Source organism: Cynoglossus semilaevis, chromosome 10, assembly GCF_000523025.1.
Source record: "Cynoglossus semilaevis isolate Cse_v1.0 chromosome 10, Cse_v1.0, whole genome shotgun sequence".
In the NCBI taxonomy this organism is placed as follows: domain Eukaryota; kingdom Metazoa; phylum Chordata; class Actinopteri; order Pleuronectiformes; family Cynoglossidae; genus Cynoglossus; species Cynoglossus semilaevis.
Genome location: NC_024316.1, coordinates 6,785,932 through 6,796,572, shown reverse-complemented (window position 1 = coordinate 6,796,572; position 10,641 = coordinate 6,785,932). Strand labels below are relative to the sequence as shown.

Here is a 10,641-nt window from a genome sequence, read left to right as displayed (position 1 = left end):
GACAAGTGTGTCTTTGTTCATGGTGACCACAGAGATTTTAAGCCGTGACTTCACTCTCTGCTCTGTGATGTTTTAATCACATTAATTTCAAAGCCCAATAATCACCGGCGATTCCTTTCCTTGTTTCATAATCAGTTGATGTCGTAATCATTTTGACAAGCCCTGACTGCTAATGATTTTTCTTTTGAAGCCACCTGACCCTGAGTGTTGCATCAACTTTACAGTTTTACCATGAAAAAACACCTGATAACTCCTGGGGGGAGTTTGAGAATCTTCATAGAGTCATGGTAATATTAAAATGATATAAGACAAAGTAGAGAATAATGTGTTTGCCCTAGTACTTTTGCTATTAAAAGGAGTGTATTTTTCAACCAGGCACAGAGAGATTTATGTCAACAGAAAGCCATCTCTGAGGTGTGACCAAAGCAACAACAAAAAACTGCTTCACTGTGCAAGGAAATCTGATTACATCAGTCCAAGGCAATGACAGTCTGGTGAGAAACCCCTTAAATTTTATGGAAGGCTACGCTGAAGGTTGCAGTTTTAGACGCTAGGGCCTAAAAAAATCCCTTAGGCCTGCAGCTCAAACAGCTCTCTTAAAATGTTCAGGCCGATTCAGGCTGAGGGTGTTGTCAATACAGAAGTGTTTCATATTACTTCAACTCACATATCAGTGATCAAAACAAAAAAGACAAACAGCTCCACCTCTATGGTGTTTGCTTTGGTTTAGCAGAACTGACTGTGAAGCTGCTCTACAGGTTCTGGTTCTTCCTTTCTGCTTCGTATATATGTCTTGTCTGTGAGCCATCACCATTTGTTACCCGAACATCTTTACTCCTTGGTATAAAAGGAAAGAACATCATGCTACATGTATGACCCAGAAAAATGAATCCAGCAGCTCGTCTGCTCTTCCTCTCAGAGCTATCGACTGATCCTTGAATCATTCTGTTCTGTTCTGTTCTTTCTGCTGCTCTGAACAGTCTCTGCTTCATGTTATGCCCTGTTCGAATACCTCTAATCTGTCAGTGTTTTTGCTTGTTTCCATAGCGATGACTCCCAGGCTTCAGGTAGGCACAGCGAGAGTGACAATACCTCTCTCATTATTACAAAACCTCCGTGAGGCTAGAAGGAAAATATTCGCACATTAAATCGGCTGTCCTTGAGTGCTCTTGAAGATTCTTTTTTCATATCTTGCTAAAGATCAAGTGTCTAATGTGAAGTGTTCAATGCATTGCGCAGAAAGAAGACTTTTGCACTATTTCAAATCAAATTGTATCCATTTTAATTGTGAAGTAAGAATTATTTAGAAGTAAGAAGTCTAATTTTATAACTAAATCGATTTCACTAAACAAACCACAAAAAAGCACTAATATTCACAAAACTATGAATTATTGTGATTTTATTCAAAATTACCTCTATGCAGTCTTTAGGTTGAACCAAAGCCTTTAGTCTGTATCTAAAATGATTAATTACCTAATATTATATGTATAAGACTTTTAAGGTAGCATGCAACAGTTTCTGCTCTATTTATAAATTATAGGTGTTTTTCAATGTTGGATATGTTTAAATATGTGAAGCTCAAGTTTCATAACTTTGTACATAACATGGACAAACACGTGTCAACTTCGTTATTTACAGCTTATATATGTTTCCCACTAAATATCACATGGGTGAATTAAATAAAAACAGTCTGTGAATATATCCCTGAGGGACTCAATACTGGAGTAAACACTGGAAACTGCATCTTCAGGTGTTACTTAAACAACACTTCCTGACCAGTGCGAGGCTGTTACAGGCTGTTACAGAGTATTGCGTCACAGGATCGTCACCTTTAGGGTTTTCAGAATGAGTATTTGTGGGTAGTATTGGACACTGTACTGATACTGGTATGGGTATAGGTGCGCTCTTCATCAGTGATAAATAAAGTACTGAACTATATGAGAATAGAACGAGCAGAAACCTGTATCTCTAGTGTGAATATCTTCAGTGTCTGAAATCTGCTGCTCTACAGACAGTCTAACAGTGTTAACTAGCATCGTAGCAACAGGAACCTCCAAACTGAATATTTCTTACATCACCTGAGCTTTAAAAAGTACCTCCTTAACAAGAGCCAAAACCACACTGAAGACAAAAAGTGAACATTTCCCTAAGCTAAGCTTCCCACACTCCCTCCCTCCTCGCTCCACCCGCCTCTCCGTGGAATGACTGATGTTGCCTAAACTTTGGGCTGATGTACGTGACTGCCTTCATGATTCAACCTTGTGTTAAATATAAGAATCTGCAGTGAGAAGAGACGAGGCGCTACGGAAAGACATTCCTCAAAACCGCTGCCATAAAACAATAAGCAACGATAAGCAGAATTAAAAAAGAAAAAGTAACTTTTTTGGGGGGGTGGAAATCCCTTTTTCATTTATGCACTGAAAACTCCTTGCAGCCAGAATGCACAACAGAGATAAGAGTAAGTCAATTAACAAATTAAGCTTGATTAAATGTTCCCTCCACTATCTAATCATTTAAACACATGCACAATGTGGCCATTTATCCCAGAGAGATCTGCTCTACTGCAGGCAGTCACAGTAGATTATATAAGATATTGTTCTTTTATGGTATTCTAGAATCTGGGAAAAGTTTGTGACATTTTTGGGCACGAGAAAAACACAATACAACGACTGAGTGTTAATGAAAATGTGGTTAATAATTATTAATTATTGTGGTCAATTATTGCAGCAAGTCACTGATGAACTACAATACTGTGAACTGATTTGTGTGTTTTTGTTCAACATTTATGTTTATGTTGACAAAAGCCATAGACTTAACGCAAAACAAGCAAACATTGAATGAAAACTGATAATAATGCTCATTTGAAACACAAGTAAATGCTAAAATAATAGAAAAAACTACTGCCACTACAGTCTGGCCAGTGGTTTAGTATCACATCCAGAGAATTGCTTTACATTTACATTTTTAAAAATTTGTTTTCAGGACATTAAAAAAGTTGAGACACAACAGTGTTTTCACTGTGTTTCTTTGGAAGAACACTTCAATAAATATATACAAAGCAGATGCACTTAGATTATTTGAGAAACTGTTGGTTTGACCCAGTTCCCCTGAACTGCCTGGAGATCCTGATTAAACTGGTTAATGTTCAAACTCCCACTCCCAAAGTAAGAAGAGGGGTTTTACAAAGATGTTTAAGCTGCTGGATAACTTAAAATGTTTTATTCAGTTGATCATGGTTGGAGCTGAAAAATGACTGAATCGTGTTGAACAGGAGCTGGAGTAGAACTTGGAATTCATCAAAGATGAGGTTGAGGACACAAGAGGGATGCGGTACGGTGTAAGTCTTTTAAAAACAACGGCATCAGCTCCGAGCCTGAAATTAATGGAGCGCTCACCAGAGAGGACTCCAGTGAAAATCTGTATTTTTAATTGATTGGATCAAAGCAGAGAGTTGGACTGAATGGCGGTGTTTAAGTGATCTGGAACTACAGTTCATGAATATGGATGGAGAGTGTGCACAAAGAATTGAACATTAGCTGGACAGATTAGGAGGTCCAAACAAAGTGAGTGGGACATTTTAATACAGTGTGATTTCCAAACAGTGGAACAAATAAAGATAATTCTGAAATTCAAATTATTCTTGCTTTCCACATTTAGAAGTATTTCCAATTATTTAGTATGTAATCGCACCGGATTAGCTCAAATGGTCAATTAGCGCTGAATCGATGCTCGTATATATTTTACATACATGCCTGCAGATTTTTTTTAAATTTCTAAAATCATGTTTGTTGCAAAATACAGAATAGCCAGGCTAGGGCACTGTTTTAAACGTCACATTTTGTCTTGATTTATATTCATGAAAAAAATGTTATCATCACTCATTTTTTAAATCAATTACTATCTCAAGTGACCCCATTTGAATTCCAGGCAACCCCACATGGGGTCCCGACCTCAAGGTTGAAAAGCATTGAATAACCGGCTTTGCCAAAGTTTCTCCAAAACCACAGAGAATAATTTTCTTAAAAGCTTCAGGACCAAATATCCACTTGGGTTCATTAACTATTTTAACATTAAACCTAAACTGCCTCTTTGAGCCTCTTCCGTCTCACACATTTAATCTCTTCCCCTCCCGTCTCCTGGCTGTACTGCACCTGTCCACTACAGATTCACCTGACTGCACTCTGCTGCCAACTCCCTGCACAGCTGTTACTGTTTGTGCTCATTAGCTTCTCAGTAAATCCAAGCGAGCAGCATTTCAACCTGCACTCGTCTGAGTGGACGGAGGAGCTGCCGAGGTGTTGGACCAGTCAAGGTTCGTCATCTCCAACTCGTTGATCTAATCTGTTCTGCACTGTCTGTTGAGTCTTGATCTAACACGACTTCAGAATGTCTTAACACATTCTCAAACTGGCTTTGTTTTCACAGTAACAAACAGCTGCTCTGTGGCTCAGAGCCATTCTGCCTCTTCAGACCGCCCATTAACGTCCAGTGATTAGTGATCATGGACAGAGAGCACAGAGAACAGATGTGAACAGTCAATGGAGTCTACGATGTAACATCTAAAGAAAAAAAAAACAGTCCTGGACAGCGTTTAGCATTTAGCGCTCTGCTGGTGCTAAATGTTAAAGGCAGAGTGAAGCTGTAGCAGTCTTTACCTAAAAAAAACCAACAGTAACATAGCAGTGGTCAGCTGGTCTTTGGAGTGGAGTGATGTGGAACAAGCAGCAGGATCACGTTGCTGTCAGGAGGTGAGTATTTAAGGATTCAAATGTCTCTAATCTCCATTCTGTAATTTCAGGTTGTAATGTTTTTTTTAGAAAGTGAGGATGTTGCAGCAGTACACATCTATTTTTACCTGATTTCACAGATCATTTAAACAGGTGTTTAGAGCACCCTCTGCAGAGAGGAACAGGGAGCTACGGTGGAAAATCAAGTTTAATGTACTAGAAAATCTACTATATGTTACATTACTATATATTACTTTGGTGCTTCCTATTTAATTTGTCTCTTAACCTCTTGATTTTAAAGAAAAAACCCACGCTAATATCAGTTTTTTTTTTCCTATGGAAATATTCTCACCTGAAACACATTCAAATCCCTCCAGAGTCAATGATGTGGAGACTAACCATAAAAGGCAGATCTGCTGTTTCGTTGTCATGCATTTAGAATGAACACAAATGTGCAAACGGTAATGAACCCAGTTGGAAATGTACTGTAAATTAACTAGCGCGACACTACTGCAGGTTCTGAGTGGCTTCTTCTATTATAGTACTTAAAATAAACCATACATATTAATATCTTAATTGAATGCATTACATTACAGTATGTCTATGAGGCACATGTGGTCCTGTAGTTTTAGACGCCCTCCAGTGAAATCCAATCATGTTAACAGTGCTCCAGCGCAGTGGTTTCACAGAAATGACTGTGACTTTTTATTGGTTGCGTCCCGTTGTCAAGCACAGATATTTCTTCCTCTTAAAAAAACCAAAACATTTACAGAACCACTGTAAAAACCTTTATTTCACTGGACCACATGGAGATTTGAATCTGTTTAACAAGTCAGGATGTCTATTTATGATGTGTTACATCAATGAAAAAATAAACAAATGCAACCTCATTACAGAGAGTCTCACCAGGCCTGTTCTGCAGCAGTTTCTTATTTCTCCACGGCAACAGCATCTGACACGTCTACTGTAAACTCACCGTTCCTACAATTAGCAGGTCAGTGGACTCAAACACTCACTATGTCACTTTAATGGTATGTTCTTTTATATGGACTCAGTTAACGTTCTGTATTCTGTTGTTTTGTTGAGGTTAACGTTCATCCCTTGTACCATGATGTTTTTTAATTCTTGGTCTGACTGTCAAAATGGCAGCATTTTCACTGCACTGTTCTAGGCTCCCAGGTGCATTTCATGTGGCGGAGGTCACATTGTGGGACAGTGGTCAGTGCTTTAGTTTAAAGCATAGTTATCCTGTTAACATTGTGATAGTTTAAAAGTCTGTGCTGATCTACGAGCCAGAACCAAGGACACAGAACGCCCTGTCTTCTGTTTATGAAAGAGAGTAAAATAATATTAGCGGGCCTGATGTAAAGGTCCAGGTTGTTTTAAAGCTGTTCAAAAGGACACCAATAAGTCAGAGAAGTAAATTTATCCCAGCCTTAAATAGTTTTGTAGATAAAACGGAGGCTTGTGAATTTAATCCCACATTTTAATAGAAAGTGTAGTAAAACCTAAACTGAGGTGATTACTTAACTTAACAATGGGTAACATCAGCATTTCAGCTTAGCTGTGAATAACTCTATGAAAGTAAATGCTGCAGTCATGGAGAACCAGTGCAGGTCCAGCAGTGTTCATGGACACTGTGTCTCTGTGATCGTGTGGAAGTGAATTTGAAAAAAAAAAAAAACACTTAAGAGCCATGGTGAGAATTGAGGGACACTGTTGAATCTAATTTAATCTAACCAATCAGTAACAGTTACCTGATCAATGATGTCACTGTGTGAGAATGTTGTTTCTTACTGTCATAGATGTTAAGTGGACTCCTGCTCCTGTTTCAGAGTATGTTTGCAGTGATCGCAGTAAAGACTTTCTAATACAAACAAATACACGAAGTAGTATTCCATTTGTGTACCAATACTGATACATCCTTATGTTGAACTAATTACTACTCCTCCTTCTTCTCTTCTCACTTCAACTATTTGCATTTAAAAAGAAAAAAGTGATCTTTTTTCTTTTTTTTAAAAAAAAGATCACCATCTCTGTGATGTCACAAAGATTTGTAGTGACAGTGACGGTTTTGCTGCTTATGGACAATTTAGCCATTAGTCTCGTGCAGTGAGATCTTCTGTTTTCTCTCTCGTCTTTGCTCATTTATCCATCTTTACCAGTCTGTAAACAGTGCAACATTTGGACTTATCTCTACAGTTCTACTCCGTCGAAGACAAAGCGCTGTCAGTCTTTTTTCTTTGTAAGCCCGACTGGTGTTTATTTGTCATTTTTATGTTCAGTTAAAGGAGATGTTTCTCTGTTTAATTGGGACCTTGATGGAGTTTTCACACTGGGGTTAACTCAGGCCTCGTATAACTATTCAAGAACATCACCAGACAGAGGGACCTGGTGGGTAATAGCAAGTAGAGATGATCCAATAAGGGTAATGGTTTCTTTAATTGATTTGGGAGGCAGAGAGTCGGGGACAAAGGAAGATTAGAGTGTGGGAAACGGTATCAATCAAACCGCCATGAGAGACAGCGAAGGGGCTGTCGAGTTTGACGAGACAAAAATGAGAGCAGTCGGAAACGGTTAGGAGACAATTAATGAGGGCAGGACGCAGTGAGTGTCCTAATTTTGTTGATTTTGGAGCTGTTTAAAACGTCACAGGCGTGACAGAGGGACAGTGATTGATTACAGAATAAATATTAAAATATATTTCATGTATCCTGTTTGTCAATTTAGATGACACACAGATGATTTTTATGATTGTGAAAAGTAAAGTAAAATCTTTATGAAATGCATTAATTAGAGAAATGTCAAGGTAGAACTGCACACATTCATTTGGATTTACCACATACAAACTAAAAAATGCACTAAAGTTAGGCATGTATTTCACCTCATTGTCATTTCACCCAGATAATACTGATTCATACACAACAGCCCAATAGGTGGCAGTAAGTCACCTTAAGTTCCTGTGTAATTTCAATGTCACCACGATCAGATTTCAGACATCTACATGTTGATTTGGTCATGTGAGATTACACACATGGATGATGTTACCATTTGGTTTAAGGTAAAGGTGAAGGGATTTTCAACTATAACAATGAAGTTGTTATTAGGATCAAACACGTGAAGCCAGAAAAACTGAGCATTTGATCAGGATTCTAAATCCATACCAAATAAAAACAGGCCACTGTTGAAACAACTATAAAAAGAGGAACATCCAGGCTCCAAAACTGAAGTCGTGTTTTTATTCTTCAGGGGTTTGTTCCATTAAAATAACTTAAATGCTGTCGTAGATAAATGCCTGAGACTAAACTGAAACAAATTGAATCAGACAAAGATTCAACATCAGCTTTTATTTACAGAAGTACACAATTTGTTTGTATTACTTATAATGATTTAGTCTAAAGAGCAAAGAGAAATAAACACAGGTTAGATCTGATAATAGACAAATATCCAAATATGCATTACATTTTTCACATAATTTACATTACATGATTATGTATAGTTTACATATTTTATATGAGCAATATAATTCAATGCATATATACATATATTCTTTTTTAACTCAAGAATACATTTGTAACAATGTATGGTCAAAATAGATAGCAAAAACATCTAAATGTTAATCCAAAAACAATAAGTTGCAAAATATGATACACAAAATATCTTTTATATAAGATCTTTTATTCCAAAAACACAAAAACTGTTCAAGAAGTTTCCAAGGTGGTGCTATTACTGACCCTGACCTCTGCCCCCCCCCCCCCCCCCCCAACTTAACCATAACCCTGTGTGTGATCTGGAACTATTGTCAGGTGTGATTACTAGTGGAGAGCAGTTGAAAATGCAGGAACAAGGCCTGAGAGAGAATCTCCTGGGAACTGCTGCGGTGCGATGTGCAAAAACCCCAGAGGATTATGGGAGATACAGCTCCATAAGAGTCACTGAAGCAGATGTTCTGTAGTTTAAATACAAAGCCTTAATTAATTATTGGCTGTAGTGTAGTGTGTGATGTCACGATGATGAAGAAGAGACCATTTCTGTGAAATTCTACAACCAAACAGTATTTTTGTACCAGATGGAGAAAAGACAGTGTCCCTGGACAGATGTCCAGATCTGATAGATACACTACAGATATGTCTTCTAGGGTGAAGATCATTTTGGACAACCTGCAGTTTCATAAGGCAGAGTCAAGCAGCAGAAATTATGGCCAAAAATGATGTAAACCTCTACAAAGTGAAGAAATGAATGAGGCTAAGTGAATAAGTGGAGCCAGGAGAAATGTTTAGAGAGAATATCAGAGGGAGAAATTCTACACATGAACATTCCCTTTGACTGGGCTGCCTGTAAGCCTCATTTATTCTTCAGGTAATGTAAACTCAATGATGCTGCGATGTAGTAATGGCTGCTGTCATTGGAGGTAAAGATAGAAGGCTTTTTATTTACTAATCAGATACAGGAGTGTGGCTGTAAACGGTACAATCCACAGTCAGACAGACAACACGGTGTGTGCACCGGCCCTTTCATTCCCTGGGTCATTAACCAGGAGAACAACCCTGACCCCAAAAAAGCCCAGGCTTTGTGGTCTGCAGCTCTCAGCCTTTCCTATTAATACTAAGGATCTGAAGAACTAAAGGACAACATGATTGCTCCTATAAATCCCTGCACAATTTAAGTCCACCTTCAGCACCGTTGAAAGCTGCTGGTCACACATGACCTGTGTGTCGCTCGTGACCTGAGTGACTCAGGGGTTTTTGTCCCCAATTATCACCATCAACCACAGCTGCACATTCACTGAGAGAAAAAGGACAGAATTATAATACAGCTCTGCAAAGTTGGACCCTTCATCACAGCTGCCACTGGAATGTTCTCCCAAACGATTGTTGCCATAGTAACAAATCAGTTCTCTCAGTCCCTAGCTCTACATTTTTAGCACATTAGATGTGTCGAATGTCAGGGTTTGTATGGCATCCGGGGCTAACATACGGCTACAGGGATGAAGGTATTGATAGCAGGTTTACGACTGATGCTGCAGCATAAGTCTAAACCTCCAACTGTAAATTCCTTCAAAAAGGGGAATATTTGTAGTCGATCAGTTGCACTCATTCATGATGATTTCTTTTTTATTTAATAGAAAGCTGAAGCTGAAAATGAATCACCTTTACTGTACTGTATTCATACAGGCGGCAAAGTCCGTCCTTGGTCACCTCTGGGCGCTCCAGTAGAACATGAGGGCATTTTGCTGCTGTGTGGGCTGCAGTGGGATCAGACTGAGCTTTTCTCTACTGATGATGTCCATCACAGTACTTTGGTGTTTTTGGAAATATATATAATTTCCTTCTTTTCTTGTACTGCGAAGCCTGCTCTCACCAAGGTAAACACTTCTCTCCATTCACTGCGTGTGTTCTGCAGAGAGCTTTGAAACAGTAGCACGGCTGCGGTCCTCCCTCCTTTACTTTCATCTGTCTCAGACTGGGCTTTATTAGATTTTCAGGAGAGGTTCTTACAACATCAATAGTAATAACATTAGACAGAAGAATTAAATTTGTATTTATTAAAGAGACTGTTGACTGAATAAATAAAATTGACAAGAATGATGTGTATTGTATTTCTGTCAGGACTAATAAGAATTATATGGTTGGGTCTTTAATTACTTTATAATCACTAGCTACCAGCCAGAGAGTCAGTGTGAAGGGAGAGTGTAAAGAAGGCAGATAAACGTCCCCTGGTTTTATCTCCTGTTAGTTTCCTCACCTGATAGTAACAGTATTCATTAGAGTGAAGTGATATGTTGTTTTTTACCATAAATATTTATATCTTCATTTGTTTTCCAATGTTTTTATGTTTGATCTTGGTGAAGTTTTACTTCACTCAAGTGACAAATGAATAATCATCTATCTATCTATCTATCTATCTATCTATC

General features: G+C 38.3%; 1 protein-coding gene across 1 annotated transcript in view; it reads left to right on the top strand.

Moving 5' to 3' along the window:
• The first annotated feature begins 3,626 nt into the window (after window positions 1–3,626).
• ajap1 (adherens junctions associated protein 1) overlaps window positions 3,627–10,641 on the top strand; it is a 58,234-nt gene continuing 51,219 nt past the window's right edge. The window contains exons 1-3 of the mRNA XM_025059539.1: window positions 3,627–4,312; window positions 4,426–4,748; window positions 5,624–5,721. The gene's annotated coding sequence lies outside the window, so the exon portion shown is untranslated. The remainder of the gene's footprint in view (window positions 4,313–4,425; window positions 4,749–5,623; window positions 5,722–10,641) is intronic.